A 25,865-nucleotide genomic window follows, 5' to 3' on the forward strand; every position below is an offset into this window, starting at 1 on the left:
TTCAGTTACTACATTTTTGTTATGAAGCCATACCGCAAATCTTGACGTTTGGCATGTGCGGTAATTGCGCCGCAATAGCGGGTCTTAGGCGATTTGATTGATGTGTACAGTTTGAAGAAAGAAAAACGTAAAATGACTTTGTGTTGAGTCAACAGTTACTGCTGAGGCATCAAAACAACTTTTCAATTTAATTTTTCTAGAATTTCTGAAGCTTACTTTTTTAAAGTAATACGAGTATTGTATCAATAAAAAAATAATGAAAAGCAATAATCGTACTGTTTTGCTTCTTTTAAAACTGACAACCAATATACTAATTAATATTTGTTTACTTAAGCGAGGAAATTTAACATTTTCAAATCTAAATGGCCTGAAACGCAGTGTTTTTAATTTGTTTTTGTTTTTTTTAAATTTCCGGGGGAAGGCCTCCGGACCCCTTATGAACTAGGGGATATTCAATAACCCTCAGGTACATCATATGCTTCTCCCAGAGTCTGCCCCCCAAAAGCAAAAGCTCAAACTCCGCCCATGATCATCATCCTTCGCCGTTTCCTGCCTCTGGCTGGGTCGGCATAGAAGTGAAGCCTCTTCATTTTTTTCTGGTCTTCCACAACTCCTCTCTTTCCACGGTGTTCCAATCTTGTCCTCTTGTCCTAACACTCCACTATCTGCTCTTTCCACCAACATCTTTGTCTCCCCTCTGGCCTTATTCCCACTCCTTACAATGGTACGGTCTTACTGGTAGTCTTTCTGCATCCATCCTCTTCATGTGTCCGAACCATGTCACCTGTGCCTGATCTATCCTGTCCAGAAGCTTCAACAACCCCAGTCGGATCTCCTCATTCCTTATTCTATCCCTTCTAGTCTTCCACAATATACTCCTTCAAAATTTCATCTCCACTGCCTGCATAATTCTTTTGTCTCTCTGTGTCATTGTCCAAGTCTCTGCTCCAATATGGTGTATAATGCCGGAGTGCTAATTGAGATGAGTGTACGTGAAACTGGTATATTAGATGGCCGACCTTTTTGGCGAAGTGCTTAGCTCAGCGCTCTAAGGCGCGGGTTCGAATCCCGGCCTGGCCATGAGTGTTCTTTGTCAATGTCGCATCATCACTCATCCTCATCGTCGAGATTAGCTAAACAGTGGCAAAAATAACAACCTGTTACGGCCTGTGTAAGATTTTGGTTTCTCTCCCTCCGAATGAAAGAAAGGTATGGTTAAGGTAAAAGCCAATAGATGGCACTGATCACATGTTACGTCATTCAGTTTCCCGGTTGGAGGAAAGACTCCTGAAACGAGACACTCCACTTCTAGCTGGCACACGTTCAAAATCACAATCCAACAGGGCACTCGACGTGACGGGAGGAGGTCAACAGGGGCCTTAGACGCACGTAGTGGTGATGGTTTAATTTATTTTCTTTCGTAGAGAATTAGTTTAATATTATTTTCTTTTCTTTTGTAGACTTGTTAGTAGTATTATATTAATTTGCTTGTTGATCTTTACCGAGTGATCGTCATTACAGACAAATAGAACAAAAAGGGGGGGGGGGAGTTTAACATAGAAATATTCTTTTAGGCAATCAGATACAACATGGATGAATAATGATACCAATTAAATAGTCAGCAAAAGGAGAGAAAGTCAATTATTAGTTAAGGATAACTATTGAAAATTATCTTGTTATATATATATAATATTATTGTTCTAATACCAAATTTAAATTTTGTTAAATAAACTGTCATCCATTCCTATTCAATTAATTTTATATTCTAGTAATTAAAATACTTGATTTAATGTGTACCACGTACCAATGGGGGTTCAGTATGCAGGTTCATAGATATCTTTCATCGGTTAAACGGAAGGGTATCCTTAATCGCAATTAAAACAAATTGTTATACGTAGAGCAAGAAAAAAAGGGCTATACTGTGGCGGTATAGCCCGAGAGGGCCAGGCCCTACTTACTGACTGCCGGCCTCACTCCCACCTGCCGAGGTGGGAGATCATCCCACCATTTACGGGGTGACGTGTGGTCAATACGACGAACCCCCAGTCGTCGCTGTAGGTTTCCGTAACCGGGGAAAACTGGCGGAAAAGCGAAGGTAAGTAACAAAATTAAAATAAAATCGTATAATGAACCAGTACAGACGTGGATCAGTCATGGCAGCTGAGTAGGGCTGCGGGAGGAAAGTTCCCTCTCTGCCAGAAAAATTAAGGTATAATTTAACAATACCGGGAATTTATCCAATTTGTTCGAAATTTGGGATACTTACTAATTTGGGCCTCGAATCACGAATCTGTACTTAAAATTTGGAGCTCACGTATAAATTTGGCGCTTATTTGGGGGCAGGTGAATCCGGCCAATTTCTAACATGTCTTTAACAGGGACTCTATAGAGAAAACCGGGGAGCCGGAGCGGAGCGGAGGCGGGGCCGCGTTAGCTGTTGGGGGCGGTAGGTCAATTACCCCACGGGCGGAGCCCGGAATCCGTGGGAAATTTGGAAATCGAGGGTGTAGAAATAAGAACTTAATTTAGATTATTTTGCTATTTCCACGTATGAGCGCCAAATTTTAACTGCAGATTCGTGATTAGGGGTCCAAAATTAGTGAGTATGCTGAATTTCAAACAAAATGGAGAAATTCCCGGTATTGTAAAATCGCTCCATTGAAGTAAGTCTTCAAACTTTCCTGGCGATGAATGATGAATAAATTCTCTCGTTCTGTCAACCAGGTCAGTTCTGGAAATGTTTCCAAACTTTTGAGAGCTAACGCCATTCTCATTTCAGGGTAGAAGTTAAATATATTAATTAAAACATTAAATATAGTACACTTACCTCCTGAAGCTAATAATCTGTGATTTGTATAAATCTTAATTTGTAAATTAGCAAAATAAATTAAACGACTATCAACTTCTTGGGTTATCTTTGTATTTTGAAAATTAAAAAAGGTATCAAAATGAATTAAGCTTGAAATTGAAGTCAAATATCGCGACACACAGAAACTAGAACGTAACCTACATCTCTTTCTTTTGTGATGCCCGTCCCTTTTCTTTTCTTCTCTATTTCTACGGATTTTTCTTTATTCTATTTTCTTCTTCTATTTCTCTGCTTCCTTCCTTTTCTCCCCTTTTCATCTCTTGCCCTCACTTTATTTCTATTTCTCTCTCTCCTTCTCCGACTGTTTCTTTCTTCTTCCCTTTTCATCTGCTTCCATTTCTCTGTCCTCTTTTCTCACTCTTTCTATCCTCTTCTCACTATTTCTATCTCCTCTCTCTGTCTTCTTGTATTCCTCAGCTTCTTTCTGCTTCTGTTTCTCTACTTTCCTCCGTTCTCGACTATTCTATCTTCTTCCTTCTCTCTCTCTCTTCTTTCTCAGGTTCATTCTGTCTTCTAGAATTTTTATCTGCTTCTATTTCTCTACTTTCCTGTTCTCGCTATTTCTATCTCCTTCACTTTCTCTCTCTTTCTCTGGCTCTTTCTGGTTCCGTTTTCCCCTGCTTCTATTTCTCTACTTTCCTTTGCTTTCGCTCTTTCTATCTCCTTCACTTTCTCTCTCTTTCTCTGGCTCTTTCTGCTTTCGCTTTCCTCTGCTTCTATTTCTCTACTTTCCTCTGTTCTCTCATTATTTTATTTCTACTTTATTTCTATCTCCTTGTCTCTCTCTCTCTCTCTCTCTCTCTCTCACCCACACACACACACTTTTCTGATCGTATGCTTGCCGTTGTACTATAAATGACTCTGTTTTTCCATGCTGAAAAGAGAAAGAAGAAGAAGAAGATACACTCACGTCGCCACGTGTTAGCCAAAGCACTCACGTGCGCGATCCCCCTCCCCTCCAACCCTCCTTCTTCCTTCCTCTGGGTCGAGTTAATCGCCACAGCAATTTCGAAGTTAGTTCACACTTTCACAGCTCCGCAAAACCACAGTGCCGTAAATGTGGCAACGCTGGTGGAACGTCCCTCCCCTCCAGCGCCCAAGCGAAGCGAGAGCCACCTCGTGACCAGTTCCAAAAGGTATGTTATTAGAGGGCGGTCCGCGGCAATGAATCGGGGGTAATTTGAGACATGTAAAAGTGGTAATTTGCGCAAGGACGTTGTGCTTTCCTATTCATTCTCGTGTTGCAGACGGAGAGAGGAATGCGCCCCCCCTATCATTCCCTCCCTGCCCCCTTTTAACTCATCCAACACACTTCGGACACTTACACGCTTTTTCTGGTTTCAACAAAGCACCGGCGACAATCGTAGGGGCAAGGGAGTGTGACGTTGCCAGATCATTCGTTCTTTTTCCTCACCTATTTTTCACCACTACACGATTACTGCGATTCGCAAGACGTTCCGGCCGTATGACATCATTCACGAGCGATTATGCATCATCTCTGGGCCTTCCCGATGGTGCAGTGATAACGTCGCCGCCTTGTAATCAAGGAGTCCCGGGTTCGATAGCCGGTGTATGCACACTTTGGACAGTGGTTCGGATTCTACTTCAAACTGTAGGTCCAGTCCCGATTAGCCTATCTGCACATAGTCGACTTAAAAGAAAATTCAAGCTAATGATTGTCTCTAGGTGCTCACCACTGATGTTATGCCCCCCTTTTTGCCACCGCACTATGCTAAGCCTTATCTACCACGTGAATTTAAACTGTTCTTGCCCCCCCAACCCCCCCCCCTCCCCAGTGTTTGCACCTTGCCCCCCTCCCAGTTTTGGAACCCAATCGCCGCCAGTGAGAACTGATAATTCAAATTTGAACAAATGGATTGAGCGATTTGATTATTTTAACGTCGCTTTCCTTCCACATTTGACTAATTGCGACGATGAGGATGAAAGATGTTCAGAAATTGACGAAAGGACAATCAGAAACACACATGGCCAGGACAATGCAGTCCAGGGTGTACTACGTTAAGTGAGGTTAAAGATAGAGTAACTTCAGCGAAAGTCACCCCTTACACCTCGAGAGTGAAGTAAAAAGGGAGAAGAAATATTTCACGTAGAACATCTGGAATGCATTTTACACACTAACGAGGCTCTGGCGCCTCGACCTCCAGCCAGGATAATTCTCTGTAGGAATTGTGTTGTGTCGTCCATATGTGTTTGTGATTCATCCATTATTATCAATCATCTCCATCGGCGCGACTAGCCGAAGTGAAAGAAAAAAACTAGTTCAGCAATTCAAGAACAAATGCTCGTAGATTTGAAAACAAGAAAATCCCCACTCTACTGATAAATTGAGGCTGCAAAGTGAGCTAGAATAGACACAACCTAACAGAGTATTATACTGACTGTGGATGCAGGCGCCAGAGTCTCGTTAACCTGCAAGAATGGCGTTCCAGGGAAGAAAGCATTGGGCATTTGCATGTCTACTAAGATGATCTTAAAACCCTCATTTATGTTGGTTCATTACTTCCTTGCACGAGTCAATCACGGGGGAGGTGGGAGGGGGGCAAGCCCAAAGAAAGAGACATCTAAAAAGGTGATTTACTTAGTGTCGACATCAAACCTGCCCTTCAGTGACGTCAATTTGTATTTTTGTTAGTTGACGTCGCTATTCTTAGTACATAGGTTATTGGTAGGGTGACCATACGTCTCGTTTTGACCGGGACCATCCCGTTTGAGAGGCGTGTTCCAGTCGTCCCGTCGATATTATTAGAAAGCCACCATTTGTCCCACTTTATAAAAGTCTAGGAGTTATCTTGAAAACCAAGTCTCAATTTGAGAGGCATTTCATGCTACAAAGATATATTGTTTTGTTTTTGTGTTCCGTTATTTGAGGAGCCGTGAGTGAGCATGGTCAAGAAGCGCAAATGCAGTTTCAATATGGAAACTCAAATTACAAATCTCGCGTTGTGATTCAGATGTGTGTAGTTGACACGTCCTTTCCCATTGCACTAATATTTATTGTTATTAATTACCTTTTCTCTTGTACAAATGTTTATTGTTCTTAAATCTTAATTTCTGTAATTTACCTATCACTGATAATGTCAGGATAGTGACTAACCTGTATATACTTATCTTGTAAGGGCTGTTACCATGGCAATTACGAGTGTCTTTTGTCTGGACTTTGAAGTTCGGGTTCGGTTTTTTGAATAGAGTGATCAAGTTGAATTATAAGAAGTTTAATTTCTTTGAGTGACATGGATTATATGTTAGGCATATAAGTATTTAGTTTGCAAAGAAGTAAAATAGACTTCCTTTTTCTTAGTGCAAACTTAACTTTGATTTTTTTTTGGTTTGAACGACGAAGAGAGATATTACCCCATACCCTGAGAGGCATCACGTGTACGCTTTCGAGTCTTTCATGTGAATTTATTATTTGCTCTGGTAGTTAAATCATGTTCTTTTGACCAAACAAAGTGTCAGAGTAAGGTTTTCGAGGTGATTTATAAACGGTTGGTGAAAAATCTTCCAGGAAGATTTCAATCAATCTTCCTGCTCCCAGGAAGATTGATTACTCTGATAAATACTTCTTGCACTCCTCAGCTTCAGTGTAGGGCTAACATCAAAGGTTGATCAGAAGGAACCAGAAATACTGTGTAAGATACACCGAGATTATAATAATTAATACCATTTGACAACGGGAGATCATATTTCAAATAATAATAATAATGATACAATAATTTTATAATTTGGCCTAACCGATTTTTCAGGAGGGTAGGGTGTAAACTGATCTCCTTGGGATGTCTTGTTTTTGGGCCAAAATATTATAGTCACCCTAGTTATTGGTGACGACCATGATGAAAGATGAATTGATGAAGAAATAAACAAGGAAACGTTCATGCCTCATTCAGGATTCGAACCTGGGGTGGGTTCGTAGGGACGAACTACTGCACCACTGCCCGGCTCGAAACCTAAAATTAGCAAAGATTAAATGGCGATCATCTCACTTTGATCTCTAGAAAGGCGACCGTTCTCTTGTTGATATCTAAAATTAAGTATTTTACTCCACCTTTGGGCGTGGATGTGACAACAGCTCAAAATTCCGCCAGCCGCCTCATGTACAGTGGGATCCAGGAGTATTACCGTGCAAATTGTCCATCACCATGTTCGTGCATTTTGTTTGACCCAATAAGAGCTATTAATTAATGAAAATAGTCATGGACAATTTGCACGGTAATACTCATGGATCCCACTGTACCTCCCCGAGTATAGGTACAATTGCTCATGAATAATAAGCAAGTGGTTGAGTGGCTTGAGGTAAAGAGTAGAGGAGAAGGTCTAAATATGGGCGAAGGTTTAAATATGGGTTTTGAAGTTATCAGCGCTCCCGAGTGCTGCAGCCTGGCAGAGGCTATTGGAACTGGTTATCTGTCAAGGATAAAGGTTGCGGCGCCAATTCGCAAGAGAAAGTGGTGGTTAGTTTCGGCCTTGGACGCTGTTATAGAATTGCGACCTCCAAAAACTTTTTGCAGGTATGTTTTCACTCAACGTTTTCTGAATTCTCATCTGCTTTGTATGGGTTATGATATTAGCGGTACATAAAACAAATGTGGGCTTTTATAATGCCATGATTTGTTTGTGAAATATGTACCACAGAGAGCGAAAATAAATTGAAGAAGAAAAATAGCGTGATGGTCTAAACATGGGCTTTGACATGAGGTCTAATGTTGAGATCACATTTTCAACAAATATTTGGATGTTTTTCTTAATTTCGATTTTTCTCATTCCGCGTGAATTTCAAAACAACAGATTATTCATAATATGAATTGTATAATGTTTTTGCCACTAGTAGCCCATATTTAGACCACAATTTTGATATACATCATTTTACCATTTTTTGGAAATTGATTTTTTTTTTTAAAATGGAGGTCTTCTATAGTTTAGCATGCTATTACATTTAAGTATATATTTCATAGATATGCATTTTAAAGGCAGGTGCTTGATATATTAATTTTTCCTCCGAAAATGACAATATAAAAAAGAGGGGCCCATATTTAGACCTTTTCCTCTACCTCCCAGACAATTCGCTGCATTGAGTGTGTATGTACAACAAATGAAAAGTCGACTATGAAACGAGAACACATATTGTCGTAAACCTCGGAACAGAGAGTTGAGATCACCGATATGGCAACACCGCGAATTCTGCCACCCAATTAAATTCGTGTCAGCCAATATAGCCACTATCGCTCATTAATGACATGCCTGTGAATGAGTGGCTTGAAAATTTACCCACCTCGCAGACGATTCGGCGCGGGAAGTTAGTATGTGTAACAAATGAATACCAACTCCCGAGTAAGTTCGGGATGATCACGAGGTTCCGCTTGGCGACCAAGGTTAATGGCGTTTTTATTGCTTCTGCATTCATTATTCTAATGGATCTGAATAACTTCGCTTCTCTTCTTACCCACCAGGGCCAGTACTCGGTTGAGCAAATTTACGTACGTTTGACCCTTTGGCTACATTCGGCTTACATGAATCGCATTCCATTGTCCAGGGGCGGACCTCTCAATGGCGCCGAAGGGAGGGGGAGATAGATACAGGTTGCCAGTTGCAGATGTAAGAGCATCGTAATCAGTGTTGGCAGGCGAAGCGAACATTTGTGCAAAATATGTTTTCCATATCACTAGACCTCGAATTTTAGGTTTTCAACCTATTATTTCCTTTACAGGCATGTAAGAAATAATAAGTTATGTCAGCGTTTCGTTAAAAAACGCAACTGATGAAGTTTTATAGTGTCTAAAAAAACTATTTTGCTTGTTAGAACCTATTTTATGTTTATGTGTCTAAATCAACCCTATTTTTAGGTTTTTATGTATTATTAAAGGTTTTACAGACTTTTTATGTCACACAGAGGTATTTGCTTTGTTTGGTCATGAAAAAATTCAATGACGAACGTGTTTGAAACGTACTCTCTGTCGATTTCCCTTCCTCCAATTGCATGGTGATTTTTCAAAGCTCTAAAAAAGCAAAATGTCTGGTGCTACTGTTACCTGTACCATAGAATAGTTAGGGTATAGAAGGGGAACCTATGTATAAACCTCGCTGCGCTTGGAAATTGCAGTTCCGTCGGTGGTCAACAGATGGCGCGGCGGTCTACCTAACCTAACTATTCTATTCCTGTACAATCCAAAGTAGTCTGATTTGTATGGTGCTCACTCTCGCGTCACTTGCAAACTAACATTTCAGCATTGAAGTTTGCACCACTGACTATGCTTCTGTTGAAAGATTATTTTCAGCATATACGATGATCCCCACAGACAAAATTGCAGAGTTAGACTGTGAATAACATGAAAAAAGATTCTTTCCTAACGATATATATCATCCATCGCAGTTATCATGCCATATTTATCCCATCACTACAGCCTAAGCAGTACCAACAATACTCCGACTCCAAATATCGAAATCCATATTTACAATCTTCTCAACCATGCCCAAAAGTAAGATAACACATACGAATCACCAATCTTAATAAGAAAAATATTCTGCAATATAAAAAAGCACTTAGACCATCCAAAATGATGAAAGACACATAACTTACAATGAAATCACTTACCGAAGTGAGGGCATAACCCTCTCAACGGGTTAACACTGGCAAAAAAAAAAAAAATCTTTCCTAACTATACGGCGAAGAGTGGATTTTAATAGCAACTTTCCAATACGCTGGTCTAGTGAACGTCACTTCCGGCGCTGTTGGCATAGCAACGGTATACCTGGCAATATACAACGCGCTGTCCGTACTTCCCCCATGCAGTTAGCATTGGAAACGGACCGCAAGGGATACCTTTTGTTCTTAGTGACAGGGTTTTTCAACGAAAATGGTAATATGTATCTTACACCATTGTAAAGATTAGATTCAGAAGAATACGTACATAAAATACAGGTTGCTTACAGGTGACAAGTTAAAGAAAAAATGGAAGAACAAAAGCAGGCACTTTCCATGAAAGTGACCGGCAACTTACGATTTCTTCGGTTTCCGCTATACAGGCTTGTTGACGGGTAAATGAACGTAAGTCACATTGTTTTTATGCATGTGGTCAGATAAGTCTTATTGCTATGCGTATGATTACAATCATTGTGCACATTAGGCATATTTCGTGCCTTTGCACTAATGGGTATTCAAAAACTACAATGCATTTTCTCGATCGGAAGAATACATATGTGTAGTACATAGTCATAAACGTCGAAAGAAATTCTTGTAGGGGTAGTCAGGCCATTGATATATTTTAATACTAGTAGTAGTAATATTGGGAGTGTCTAAAGTGGTTTCAGTCAATAGCCGGAACAGCAACCACAAATGAATAGGGACTACTAATATCAACAACAACAATAATAAATGCATATGAAGATAACAATGGTTTATTATTATTTTTGATTGGTTGATTAGATGTTTTAAGTCCAGTTTATGTACAGTAAGGCTAATCGGGACTGGACCAACAGTTTAAATTGTAATCCGAACCACTATGTGCCTCCACCGTATTATAATTATTATGATTGCATCCGAAGTATAAATGTGCAAACGCAAGGTGTATCAAGTCTGTTATTTCAGGAAATTAGGTTCGCATTTACATCTTAAACGAATGGCACTTTCCAAAATATATTATGTTCTTGAATTTCCAGAAATTCTGAATAATCGTAACTCGTAAATAAGCGATTTCCAACCGAAAATATTTACTCCCATTTATAGATTATGAGGAATTGAGATAATACGAAAGAAATATCTCCCCTAGAAGCTTATCTTCCCGCTTCTTGGAAATTCACCCCTTTTTCGAGTTATGCATATCGCTGTGTGCATTAAGGACTATTGAACGAAAGATTGAACATGTAATAAATGCAGTGGCGTAAATAACACCCCCAATGATAAACTAAGAAAGATCGATAGTTCACTTTCGGCGTTAAAATATATTTTCAACCGAACATATTATATTTTATGCCCCTAACTGCAAACAGAAAATGTTAATCACAAGTAGAAAGTGGATTATCAGATTAGAAAACAAAACTTCATTAGCTGAATGGTTTACGTAGAAGAAGGGTAGACGACAGGCAAGAGAGCACACTGTCAACGCTAATTTTCACCCTACTTACAATTTTTACCAAATGGAAAATAGAAGTTTAAAAAAATATTCCTCGACGAAATGATTTTCCAAGCTAAAATTCATCAAAAATTACTTGAGAAGCACAATGTCAGGAGTGAGAACGATCGAGCTCGAAAACTAGCAAAATAATTAGCTTCCATGAAAAAATGCAGAGGACTGCTAATGATCATTTGACAATATCGTAATTTTTTGTAATAACAGTCTGTTTTCATATATAATTATCATATATATTTTTTTACAGTTTCTCTGTTGTCTTAACCTTTCGTATCAGTTTTTACATTGATTCAAATTACATGTATGCATTTTCATGTTTTTATATACCTAATATGAATGTGAGCGTGAATTAATATTTTAGAAAATAAATATATTTGTATATTTTTAAACGAGTATGGGCGCACAACTGAAAGTTGCGGGGGGCGCAGAGCATGTTAGTTACGCTACTGGATAAATGCCTGGCGCCTGGAGTCTACTGACCGACCTGAAGGTGTTTTCAGCTTGGCAGCCCATTATTAATTACAACAAATTGTTTTCATTCTAATTTTTTTGCATAAAAGAACATGATAAAGTGATAAGTTGGAATAATAACAAGATAATGATGGACAGAGGAAACGGCACATGTTGTGTTCAACCCTTTTGTCCTCGTAAAAGGCTCGTAACAAAGGAATAGAGGATACATTGATTATGTAAAATATTTAATCTGGTTCACGTAAATATAAAGAAAGCAGTGGCGGCGATTGGGTTCCAAAACCGGGGAGGGGGAGCAAGGTGTCAAAACTGGGAGGCAAAGACAGTATATTTCCCTTTGTAGATAAGATTTAACATAGTGCGGGGGCAAAAGTGGGCGAAAAAGTGGGGTGAATTGCCCCCTCGTCCCCCCTAATTGCCGCCACTGAAAGAAAGATAATAAACATCTCTTCGCACATACACAAAGCTATTGCAAAATTTTCGAAGAAGTGCTATATAGTCACAACACGTGCGACATCATCTAAGTAGCACTTTCCTTAACATCATATTCTTTCCTTCATGCTTGCTTGCACCCTTCCTTCGACGACGCCTTCTTATTTTATGCATCTGAAACTACGAAAGTGGTTCTCCTTACATGCTAACCCTCCCTCCTTCATTGTTTTCGGCTCATCTTTCCAAAACCTCAGCAACGCTCTATGGCCAACGCCATGTTACCGACCTTAGCAACAACCGTAGCAACCTGTTGTTTATTGCCAATATGGCCGCACCCATGCGCGGGACCAGCAGACGACTTGACCAGCGTATTGTAAGTTCTGCCATCGCTGTAGGGTTAGGCAACACACATAACGTTATGCAAGATAGTGCGTCTTTCAGGATATAGGTGTCCCATATTCAGGACCTATCTTATGATTTTTAGAACCTATTTTAGGGTCTTTCGAACCTATTTTAGGATTTTTAGAGCCTATTTTAGGGTCTTTCGAACCTATTTTATGATTTTTAGAACCTATTTTAGGATTTTTAGAGCCTATTTTAGTCTTTCGAACCTATTTTAGGATTTTTAGAGCCTATTTTAGGGTATTTCAAACCTATTTTAGGATTTTTAGAGCCTATTTTAGCAACCTAAAAGCACACTTTTTAGAATCTAAGAATCCGAAGATAACTGTATAACTTACATCAATGCAATCGCACAGGGTGTCATGTTTGGCGAAAATTGCTGGAATTTGTGATGCAAAGATAGAATGAGTGAAGGAAAAATAAGTATTATCAGTGTCTCAATCTTTCGTTCATTTCTTATAAGCGTGAAGTAGTTGAATGGTTTTGAATTGATGGAATTTACGACGTGACAAATACACCCACGTCTTACCTAGGGTTTATGATTTGATTTTGTTCTGTAGCGTCGCTTTTCTTCCACTTTTAATCGCGAGGATGAGGATGAGTGATGAAACAATGGCATTGATGAAGGGGCATTCACGAAGGACATCGATGCCAGGGCCAGGATTCAAACTCGGGACCATTTGCGTCGCGCCGCGCTGTTCACCTAGGTGCAGGGTGCGAAATCATTGAAAACTGGTGAGGGGGAGAAAATTCTTCATCTTAAAACCCCCTCCCCCACAAACATATGTGTATATTATACGATATACATATTTGTAATGTAAATAAAAGTAAAAATAAATTACTCAATTAAAAGTATATTATTATTAATAATAATGCTATTATTATTAATTACATAAAGGAAATTAATTTGTTAATTTTGATATTGCAAAGAAGCTAACTTCTTTACCAACTGGTTAAAGATGATAATAAATTATGAAATAGTTCAAGTGGTTTTATTATGTGTAAGTGTTTGTTTAGTTAGTGCTTTATGTTAGTATAAGTCAATTAGATTTCATAGTTATTTTTCTTTTGCATTCTTGTTTTACTGTTATTGTGCGTATTCATGTAGATTTGTTAACGGTCTCTTGAGAGAGAAAGCATTCAATTCTCACAACTACACTAATTTGTGTGTTTTTTCGATATTATTCTTAGTAAAGTATATTTGAAATTCAAAGTAATTGCTTATCTGGCCAAGATTGTTGGTGGGGCGAAATCCTCCCGTCCCCCCCAGGATTTCGCACCCTGCCTAGGTGCAGAAAACATCCAGCTGCTAACAGTCACTAAAACTAATTTCTAAAGAGTTCTAATGCTGTCGCTTCTAACCTACAATTCTGCCATGAGATTTCGTTGCTAAATTCCAATTTCTAAAATTGAATTGGTCACACGACAGAGCTGTAAAACTTGTGAAAATGTATTTTCAGCTTCTAGAATATAGCAGTGACACATTTTACGAACAGATGGAAGAGTTTCTTGCACCGTGAAACTTCCTGTTTCAGAAAAAACAACATGGCTGATTGTTGTGCTTTTTCTGTGGCATTTGTTTTTTATTGGATACAGCGTCCTTCGTGTGACGATTCAATTGTTAAAGAAAACATGAAATTCTTGAAATGCTAGGAAGTCATTAACTCGCTTTCAAATAGCTGCATCACTTCAAGAGTTCAGGTGTTCCTCGAAGAACACGGGAGGCCGCCCGTGGGTGGCAAGGCACGAAGATAAAAGGGGAGGGGGCGGAGACCCAAACAATGGCGTAGGTGTTGGGAAGGATGAGCCGTGGGTGGCAACAGACTCCGGCTTTCTTTTTTGTCAGACCCCAACAGGTGCTAACTGAGCATCAGAATTCCTCACCCGTCAATCATTGAAGGCATTACAGGACTCGGTGGCCAATCCTAATATCTTCAAGAGGTGCCGAATGGGATTTTAAGCCAAGTATTTCTCAGGGATTTCTGGATCTATATGAACGTTTCCCTGTCCTTTTTCTCAGTGTTGCCACAATTTCCCTTTCGATGTGCAAAATATCACTTTTCTGCCTCAAGTCCTACACACGATTGATTATACAGGACATGGGTACAGACTAGAGTGATGCAATGACCGTTTTTTGCTCGAGCGGCAAATAGTTCGCACGGGCAACGCTAGATGGCATACAGAATTGATAGTTCTTCCGCTCGAGCGAAAAACGCTCGAATACGCTCGAACTCTCGAAGCCTATTAGCACACGTATTTCCGTCATTTGTCTATCGTAGTGGGCCCTCAAATATGGATCGTGAAGTAAAAGACGAAGTGAAATTGAAAAATAAGTGAACATAGTCATCATCTGCATGTTAAAATGCAGTTGTGTGTATATTACCGAGATATGTGAAAATGAAATAGATGATTAAGGGCTGAAACTACCTAGACTGACATTTTATGTTTCTACGATTATTGACACATTGAAATGATGTTCGATTGAATGCTTTCACTGCATTTTATTATTTCGTAAAATATGAGGGTCAGTGGTCACATCCTACACCCTCGATTTCGCAAGATTTTTTTTTTTTTTTTTTTTGTGAAGATTGTGTGTTGCAAATTCTGAAGAACAAAATTTTGGAGCGCGGAAACAAGTATTTACGACTGTACAGTTGTTTAAAGTTGAGATATAGTCGTTTGAAGTTGCGAGGTGGAACTGTACTTGCGGCCATGTTAGTGTCGTTGTACCCGTACCGATGGATATATGTAAAAGTCGGTTTTTCATGGCTATACCCCAAGAAATTTCATAAAAATTGCTGGCCCCAAATTTCCCGCCGATTCCGGCCTCCGCGCCTGGGGTAATTAACCTATCGCCTTCTACCGCTACCGCGGCCCCGCCTTTCTCTATAGAGGTAAAAAAAAAAGGTAAAGTGCTCCCCTATGCTTAGCACCACACCATGAAGGCGTATAGGGGGTGTGGGGTTAATGCCCAACACTTTCTTGATCCGGTCGTGAGTGGGGGTGATGTGATCAGCATCACGCCCCTGACCGCCTTTACCCCCAGGGTTTCCCCCAGGTACCCATGTTATTCGACGCTGGGTGGGCGCCGGGGCCGCTTCCAACGTTAGAAAAGTTCCCGGATTTGAACCGGCCGGGGATCGAACCCGGGACCTTGAGCATGGTAGTCAGACGCGTTACCGACTAGAGTTCCTTTGGAAGGCATGTTAGAAACTGGCCGCAGCCACCTGCCGAACACTATTGTTTACCAAAAAATTAAACCTCAGAAGGTAACTTACCTCTTTATCCCAAGCACAGGCACTGAATTGCGGAATTTAAGCCGTATATTAAATGTCTGTTGTCCATTTCCACAGAATACTACCCTCCCCTTCCGTTCCTATCCCATTCCAGAAGTCAATCATAAGAAAAAGAAAATGTGTAGAGGTGCGCCTGTGACATGAATCCATGATGGAAGCCCTTAAAAACCGTGTTGACGTTACGTACGCAAGGATTTTTAATATTACAAAAAACGTAAGTTTCGTAGCATGTAGATGTGAAAAAATTACCTTCCGCGCTATTATGAAACACCCTTTTCTTAGAAGAAACTTATATTTTGACGAAAATATTTGAAATGTGGCCGAAATCGAGGGTGTAGGATGTGACCACGGAGCCGAATATGATTATCCTTTTCTGTAACTGAACAACGATGTGCACGTACTTCTATGATACGATATTTGTAATTGCTTAGGCAGGTCTGTCAGCATGTGTATCCATTTTACGCTTCGGTCTGTAGATACTGCATACTTTTCACATGTGCTATATTTGAGTATTTTATTTATTTATTTATTTATTATTAAACACAACAGGTGAATGACCAATTACAGTGTTCTACATTTCTTGCTTTGAGTGTGTAAATTTACAGTTTGATAAGAAATATGAGGGTGCAGAAATGTAAATAAACATAAAACATGTCAACGCTAAATTATATGTGTATACAACAGTTAACAAAACGAGTTATAATAATACATGTTAATTGAAGAGAGTGGAATAAAATATCTAACTATTCTCTACAAAAATAGCCTACATGAATACAATATTTCAATTATTATGTACAATGCACAACGTATTTATCTTTACACTCAGTATTTCAGATCTTTACCACCATGTACAAATATCGTATAGCTATATATATATATATATATATATATATATATATATATATATATATATATGTGTGTGTGTGTGTGTGTGTGTGTGTGTGTGTGTGTGTGTGTGTGTCTATAATATATATATATATATATACCGGGGGTGTCCCAGAAGTCTTTCCCTGATTTGTTAGATGTGAAAGTGGTGCCAAAATGTTGGAAAACTAACCAAGTTTATTTGTTGCAGGTTTCAGTAATGTGGCTGTAGTGTAGCAGTGTCAGTGCCAAGGAATCCGGAATTAATGCTCTTGACATCTTTCCATACAATGTTTCTTGGACTTGACAGGATTTGGTAATGAAGATAAATTCCCTTTTTTAAATACCAACTTATTGATGGCAGATATTCTAGACGAAAGAATTCTGTACATTTCAAAGTTCCTCTGCACTGTTATTGGTGACCGGGTCTCGTGATACCAGAGGACATGCTGAGCTTTTTCCTGATCTGTGAACATTTCCTGTTTTCTGGGCACTGACACTGCTACACTACAGCCACGTTACTCAAACCTGCAACAAAAAACACTTGGTTAGTTTTCCAACATTTTGGCACTACTATAGCGGATATGAATAAAGTTTGTAATCAGGGAAAGACTTCTGGGACACCCGGTCAGAGGCGTGGCGTGCATGTAACCGGTGTTACCGCAGGTAACAGCAAAGTGTAAAAGAATTAAAAAGTTGATTCAATAAAATCACAACATTGTTAAGTACGTTAACCATTAGCGTTGCCGTCGAGTAAAGATTGCAGAGTATATTTTCTCTGCAGCCGACAGAAGCGAAGAGGAAGGCTGTTCCGCTACCCTCAAAAGGTAACAAGAGGAAAGGGTGCCGATGCAAGGGAAGAGCGGGGAAAGACTTTGGGGCAAATGTGCTATGGGGTTATCCATATGCCTGTTTAGGGGCCCAGTTACCGGTGAGGCCTGCCGGTCACAGGCCAGTGTTGTCAGATTGGATTGGCAGAAAAGAGCTAAATCCCGCCTAAAACGGGGACACTATTTCTCTGAAGCAACAAGAGCTAGACTGCAAAGCCAAGGCTGAATTTAACTACAACTGAGACCGTTTAGTAATAGACGAAAAGATAAGTCTTGGTGCGATTCGTGATTTGGACAAACCTTGCTCCAAAGAACTAAGTTGGCAACAGTAGTACTTACATCTGCCCTTCCACCGCTGGAGGAGGGGCATTCTGTCGTCTGCTCACCGCACAAACGCCAAACTGATCCGAGAAATGTGTGGTTCTTCTTCCCCTTTCCACCTCTTTGCAAAGAAACAGAGATGGTTGACAAGGCTCGACTACTATTCACTGTATTTTCGCGGTAACTCTCTCATGAGTGGTGGTTCTTTCTAGGAGTGATTGTGGCTACATCACTGAACAGATTGCAAAAAAAGAACGAAATGAACAAAATCTAGATCAAAGGCATGGTTTTTTTTTTTTTAGGGGAGCGGGGTAGGATGGAGATGATAACGTCTGATGGCCGGTAACACTTTTGAATAAGTCACGCCACGCCACTGTGGTTCTATCAAGATTTGACTATGTATGGAAGCGAAGTGAACAATGGAAATTTGGGAACTGGAATAGTGTGAACTTTGATATGATGATAATCATTAAGAAGAATGAAGAAGATGACCACAACCTTATGGAATGAAGAAGAAGCCCTTGGAAATTCCTTCTCTTCTGGAAGTCCATTTCATTTGATTCTTTTATGAGGCTCAAGGTCTAAGGACTTATAATTTAGTATGTTCTAATTATTCAATATATATAAAATTTCTCTTTCGTTACTTATTCATTATTTATTCTTAATGAAGAAGATAGCCTAAATTCCTTGAAAGCAAAATAAGAAGAACCCTTTGGAAGGTCCTACTTCTGGAACACCAGATACTTGCAACTCCTGTTCCTTTGGGAGGCTTCAGGTCTAAGGACCTATATTACTCAATAAATTTACTAGATAATATCATATATTCCAAGTTAGTATTTTATTATATTTATCATTATACATTTCCGTAAGCTTTTCAAGCTGAATATCAGCACCAAACAAATTCTTAACATATACAAGTCAATTTAGAAATTTTGGAAACACTGGTCAAACATATATATGATTTTGTTTGTTATATTTTATATTCATATTCTGTATATACTTTTCTTTCATTATATTTATTCCTCAAGTACAATAATCTTAGAAAATACAAACATATATATACACACCTTGGTTTTATTAATAGGCACCAAGGTTTGAAACTTCTCCCTACAAATACTCGAATCCTCTTCCACATATATAATATATGTATAATACATTTGTGCGCGCGTGTGTGTGAAATAGGATCTTCTTCTCCCAACCAGTTTTCAATGATTTCGCACCCTGCTGTGTACCCAAAACTGGACTCGCTAAACACTAAACCGGCGAGCAAATCCCAGAAGTCTCTGTGTCTCCGTCCAAGGAGCGTGGGTGCCCGAAGACCAAAGAACAAAGCCTCCGGTCTCGCACTCTCCATGTGGGTTCCTGCTAATTTCCCGAGCGCCGTGCGATCCTCACACACGACCCACGCCGCGCTACATTTCCGATGAAAGCAACCATCATTCACCCCATTAGTCACGCCTCTACCAATACGGATGCATCGCCTTTGTCTTCATCTTCTGGCCTCCTCCGCGATGGAGAGGTTCTCACGCCAGCAGTGCCTTTCGGGGAAAGGATCCGCTTTTGGGAATCTATTTGCGATGGGCTGGAATCTTCCCTTTGCGAGATGGCATTGTTGAAACCGATAGAGGATGACGGCTGGCTAACCCCTTCAACTGCTTAGATATGAATGTAAGAATCTTGTCGACATGCATTCTCAGAATTTCGGGATTTTCGTGTCAGGTGAGCATTTTTTCGGCTCCGGGGTTCACTCAACCTCACGTCAATGGGTACCCTGGGTGGTAAAGGCCGTCGGAGCGTGTTGCTGATAACATCACCTCCAAAATGGCATAGATCGATAATATGTGGGGCTCGGTCCCTACCCCCACATTCCTTAAATTTGCCTTCATGGCGCGGTGCTACCTTCCGAAAAGTGAAAAACTGAAGAAACGACAGTCGCAAAAGAGAGCATGAATTTCTCGCCATGTTTGAAGTGCAAGCGGTTTTTCAAGTTGATTATTAAGCCAGATATGAGCTGTGAAAAATATGATGAATAATATTTCCAGGATCCAATATATACCTTATGGAGAGGCAACTCCAAGTTACGTCTAATCAAATGAAAATGAAATCTTGAGCCTGTTCTCTTTCCGTTCATATATTTTTGTAAGCCATTGGAAGTTTGATATTCCCAAGTGCTTCCATAATCGTAATGCTAGGTTTTCTCCTACAACCATCCAGTGGAGAAAGGTCGGTGGGGAAGGAGCTGTTTAGGGTCCTCGCGTTTGGCTCGACACAAACTGTTCCTCGTACCCTTAAGTGCGTAGTAAAGAGATCGGTTAGTTCATTGTACTCTCCAGACTAACTATTGCCTATTTGAAGGAGCAGGAAAAGGTATTAGAAGTATTTGCCTTGACTCATTCTCACCCAACAGGTAGCTAGGTGCCAGGACTTGCTCTGAGTTGATACCTTCCTGGAGATGAGGCCTGCTCGAAGAACGTATTTAAAGTCATTCTCTAAATTTCGTAGTGACAATAACTGTTTATTAGCATGCAGTGTAAATTGTACATGTAGATTGCCTTGTAATTACAGTAAACCCTCGTTAACACAAACTCGCTTAAGACGAACACTGGTTAACATGAACAAAATGTTGGTCCCGGTGTAACGGGGAATTTGGACTCCGTAGAAAAGTGACTGTACAGTCAATTCTCTACGCAGTCCAAATTCCCCGTTTTCTTGACGGGGAATTTGGACTCCGTAGAAAAATGACTGTACAGTCAATTTTCTCCAGAGAAAAATGACTGCCCTTTTCAGTTCCCGTCAATTAAGCAGGGGGTAAAATATCCCCGTAGAAAAATGACTGCCTGTCAATTCCCACTTAAAAGAGGGGGTACAAATTCCCCGTAGAAAAGTGACTGCCCAATTAAATCCTGCTTATATTAGGAGGGGGTACAATTTCCCCGTAGAAAAGTGACTGCCCCCTTATATCCTGCTTATATTAGGAGGGGGTACAAATTCCCCGTAGAAAAGTGACTGCCCCCTTAAATCCTGCTTATATTAGGAGGGGGTATAATTTCCCCGTAGAAAAGTGACTGCCCTATTAAATCCTGCTAATATGAGAAGGGGGTAAAATTTCCCCGTAGAAAAGTGACTGCCCCCTTATATCCAGCTTATATTAGGAGAGGGTACAAATTCCCCGTAGAAAAGTGACTGCCCCCTTAAACCCAGCTTATATTAGGAGGGGGTACAATTTCCCCGTAGAAAAGTGACTGCCCCTTTAAATCCTGCTTATATTAGGAGGGGGTATAATTTCCCCGTAGAAAAGTGACTGCCCTTTTAAATCCTGCTAATATGAGAAGGGGGTACAATTTCCCCGTATAAAAGTGACTGCCCTATTAAATCCTGCTAATATTAGAAGGGGGTACAATTTCCCCGTAGAAAAGTGACTGCCCCCTTATATCCTGCTTATATTAGGAGGGGGTACAAATTCCCCGTAGAAAAGTGACTGCCCCCTTAAATCCTGCTTATATTAGGAGGGGGTATAATTTCCCCGTAGAAAAGTGACTGCCCCTTTAAATCCTGCTTATATTAGGAGGGGGTATAATTTCCCCGTTGAAAAGTGACTGCCCTATTAAATCCTGCTTATATTAGGAGGGGGTATAATTTCCCCGTAGAAAAGTGACTGCCCCTTGAAATCCTGCTTATATTAGGAGGGGGTATAATTTCCCCGTAGAAAAGTGACTGCCCTTTTAAATCCTGCTTATATTAGGAGGGGGTACAATTTCCCCGTAGAAAAATGACTGCCCTATTAAATCCTGCTAATATGAGAAGGGGTACAATTTCCCCGTAGAAAAGTGACTGCCCCCTTATATCCTGCTTATATTAGGAGGGGGTACATATTCCCCGTAGAAAAGTGACTGCCCCCTTAAATCCTGCTTATATTAGGAGGGGGTATAATTTCCCCGTAGAAAATTGACTGCCCCTTTAAATCCTGCTTATATTAGGAGGGGGTATAATTTCCCCGTAGAAAAGTGACTGCCCCCTTATATCCTGCTTATATTAGGAGGGGGTACAATTTCCATGTAGAAAAGTGACTGCCCCCTTATATCCTGCTTATATTAGGAGGGGGTACAATTTCCCCGTAGAAAAGTGACTGCCCCTTTAAATCCTGCTTATATTAGGAGGGGGTATAATTTCCCCGTAGAAAAGTGACTGCCCTTTTAAATCCTGCTAATATGAGAAGGGGGTACAATTTCCCCGTATAAAAGTGACTGCCCTATTAAATCCTGCTAATATTAGAAGGGGGTACAATTTCCCCGTAGAAAAGTGACTGCCCCCTTATATCCTGCTTATATTAGGAGGGGGTACAAATTCCCCGTAGAAAAGTGACTGCCCCCTTAAATCCTGCTTATATTAGGAGGGGGTATAATTTCCCCGTAGAAAAGTGACTGCCCCTTTAAATCCTGCTTATATTAGGAGGGGGTATAATTTCCCCGTTGAAAAGTGACTGCCCTATTAAATCCTGCTTATATTAGGAGGGGGTACAATTTCCCCGTAGAAAAGTGACTGCCCCTTGAAATCCTGCTTATATTAGGAGGGGGTATAATTTCCCCGTAGAAAAGTGACTGCCCTTTTAAATCCTGCTTATATTAGGAGGGGGTACAATTTCCCCGTAGAAAAATGACTGCCCTATTAAATCCTGCTAATATGAGAAGGGGTACAATTTCCCCGTAGAAAAGTGACTGCCCCCTTATATCCTGCTTATATTAGGAGGGGGTACATATTCCCCGTAGAAAAGTGACTGCCCCCTTAAATCCTGCTTATATTAGGAGGGGGTATAATTTCCCCGTAGAAAATTGACTGCCCCTTTAAATCCTGCTTATATTAGGAGGGGGTATAATTTCCCCGTAGAAAAGTGACTGCCCCCTTATATCCTGCTTATATTAGGAGGGGGTACAATTTCCATGTAGAAAAGTGACTGCCCCCTTATATCCTGCTTATATTAGGAGGGGGTACAATTTCCCCGTAGAAAAGTGACTGCCCTATTAAATCCTGCTAATATTAGAAGGGGGTACAATTTCCCCGTAGAAAAGTGACAGCCCCCTTATATCCTGCTTATATTAGGAGGGGGTACAAATTCCCCGTAGAAAAGTGACTACCCCCTTAAATTCCGCTTATATTAGGAGGGGGTGTAATTTCCCCGTAGAAAAGTGACTGCCCCTTGAAATCCTGCTTATATTAGGAGGGGGTATAATTTCCCCGTAGAAAAGTGACTGCCTTATTAAATCCTGCTAATATGAGAAGGGGGTACAATTTCCCCGTAGAAAAATGACTGCCCTATTAAATCCTGCTAATATGAGAAGGGGTTACAATTTCCCCGTAGAAAAGTGACTGCCCCCTTATATCCTGCTTATATTAGGAGGGGGTACATATTCCCCGTAGAAAAGTGACTGCCCCCTTAAATCCTGCTTATATTAGGAGGGGGTATAATTTCCCCGTAGAAAATTGACTGCCCCTTTAAATCCTGCTTATATTAGGAGGGGGTATAATTTCCCCGTAGAAAAGTGACTGCCCCCTTATATCCTGCTTATATTAGGAGGGGGTACAATTTCCATGTAGAAAAGTGACTGCCCCCTTATATCCTGCTTATATTAGGAGGGGGTACAATTTCCCCGTAGAAAAGTGACTGCCCTATTAAATCCTGCTAATATTAAAAGGGGGTACAATTTCCCGTAGAAAAGTGACTGCCCCCTTATATCCTGCTTATATTAGGAGGGGGTACAAATTCCCCGTAGAAAAGTGACTACCCCCTTAAATCCAGCTTATATTAGAAGGGGGTAAATTTTCCCCGTAGAAAAGTGACTGCCCCCTTAAATCCTTCTTACATTAGGAGGGGGTATAATTTCCCCGTAGAAATGTGACTGCCCTATTAAATCCTGCTAATATTAGAAGGGGGTACAATTTGCCCGTAGAAAAGTGACTGCCCCCTTATATCCTGCTTATATTAGGAGGGGGTACAAATTCCCCGTAGAAAAGTGACTGCCCCCTTTATTCCTGCTTATATTAGGAGGGGGTATAATTTCTTCGTAGAAAAGTGACTGCCCCTTTAAATCCTGCTTATATTAGGAGGGGGTATAATTTCCCCGTTGAAAAGTGACTGCCCTATTAAATCCTGCTAATATGAGAAGGGGGTACAATTTCCCCGTAGAAAAGTGACTGCCCTATTAAATCCTGCGAATATGAGAAGGGGGTACAATTTCTCCGTAGAAAAGTGACTGCCCTCTTATATCCTGCTTATATTAGGAGGCGGTACAAATTCCCCGTAGAAAAGTGTCTGTCCCCTTAAATCCTGCTTATATTAGGAGGGGGTATAATTTCCCCGTAGAAAAGTGACTGCACCTTTAAATCCTGCTTATATTAGTAGGGGGTATAGTTTCCCCGTAGAAAAGTGACTGCCCCCTTAAATCCTGCTTATATTAGGATGGGGTATAATTTCCCCGTAGAAAAGTGACTGCCCCTTTAAATCCTGCTTATATTAGGAGGGGGTATAATTTCCCCGTAGAAAAGTGACTGCCTTATTAAATCCTGCTAATATGAGAAGGGGGTACAATTTCCCCGTAGAAAAGTGACTGCCCTATTAAATCCTGCTAATATGAGAAGTGGGTACAATTTCCCCGTAGAAAATTGACTGCCCCCTTATATCCTGCTTATATTAGGAGGGGGTACAATTTCCCGTAGAAAAGTGACTGCCCTATTAAATCCTGCTAATATTAGATAGGGGTACAATTTCCCCGTAGAAAAGTGACTGCCCCCATATATATCCTGCTTATATTAGGAGGGGGTATAATTTCCCCGTAGAAAATTGACTGCCCCTTTAAATCCTGCTTATATTAGGAGGGGGTATAATTTCCCCGTAGAAAAGTGACTGCCCCCTTATATCCTGCTTATATTAGGAGGGGGTACAAATTCCCCGTAGAAAAGTGACTGCCCCCTTAAATACTGCTTATATTAGGAGGGGGTATAATTTCCCCGTAGAAAAGTGACTGCCCTTAAATCCTGCTAATATTAGAAGGGGGTACAATTTCCCCGTAGAAAAGTGACTGCCCCTTATATCCTGCTTATATTAGGAGGGGGTACAATTTCCCCGTAGAAAAGTGACTGCCCTATTAAATCCTGCTAATATTAAAAGGGGGTACAATTTCCCCGTAGAAAAGTGACTGCCCTATTAAATCCTGCTAATATTAGAAGGGGGTACAATTTCCCCGTAGAAAATTGACTGCCCCCTTAAATCCAGCTTATATTAGAAGGGGGTAAAATTTCCCCGTAGAAAAGTGACTGCCCCCTTAAATCCTGCTTACATTAGGAGGGGGTATAATTTCCCCGTAGAAAAGTGACTGCCCTATTAAATCCTGCTAATATTAGAAGGGGGTACAATTTCCCCGTAGAAAAGTGACTGCCCCCTTATATCCTGCTTATATTAGGAGGGGGTACAAATTCCCCATAGAAAACTGACTGCCCCCTTTATTCCTGCTTATATTAGGAGGGGGTATAATTTCCCCGTAGAAAAGTGACTGCCCCTTTAAATCCTGCTTATATTAGGAGGGGGTATAATTTCCCCGTAGAAAAGTGACTGCCCTATTAAATCCTGCTAATATGAGAAGGGGGTACAATTTCCGCGTAGAAAAGTGACTGCCCTATTAAATCCTGCTAATATGAGAAGGGGGTACAATTTCCCCGTAGAAAAGTGACTGCCCCCTTATATCCTGCTTATATAGGGAGGGGGTACAAATTCCCCGTAGAAAAGTGACTGCCCCCTTAAATCCTGCTTATATTAGGAGGGGGTATAATTTCCCCGTAGAAAAGTGACTGCCCGTTAAAATCCTGCTTATATTAGGAGGGGGTATAATTTCCCCGTAGAAAAGTGACTGCCCTATTAAATCCTGCTAATATTAGGAGGGGGTACAATTTCCCCGTAGAAAAGTGACTGCCCCCTTATATCCTGCTTATATTAGAAGGGGGTACAAATTCCCCGTAGAATGCTGTTAGTTTAAGACATTCCTTCGCTTGTTCCAAGAAATGTACGCTATTACGTCTCCATTTTGCTTTCTCTCTGTTCTATCGTGGGCGATTCAGCTGCCTTTTCCTTGAAAGTGTGGATTTTTGTGGCAATGCTTCAGCTGGTCGGCTCAAGTTAATGGGACGTCTGCCTTAATTAATCACGTTTGACATAGATATTTACTAGCTTGAAAGAAAATATACTTTATAT

The 25,865-nt window shown here is 40.5% G+C and overlaps 1 protein-coding gene across 1 annotated transcript in view; it reads right to left on the bottom strand.

Annotated features, from left to right (window-relative positions):
- The window catches only part of NetA (Netrin-A), a 444,700-nt gene that overhangs the window by 336,486 nt on the left and 82,349 nt on the right, over nucleotides 1-25,865 (bottom strand). The gene's annotated exons all lie outside the window — the stretch shown is intronic.

This window comes from Lepisma saccharinum, chromosome 15 (assembly GCF_977018435.1).
Source record: "Lepisma saccharinum chromosome 15, izLepSacc3.1, whole genome shotgun sequence".
Taxonomy (NCBI): domain Eukaryota; kingdom Metazoa; phylum Arthropoda; class Insecta; order Zygentoma; family Lepismatidae; genus Lepisma; species Lepisma saccharinum.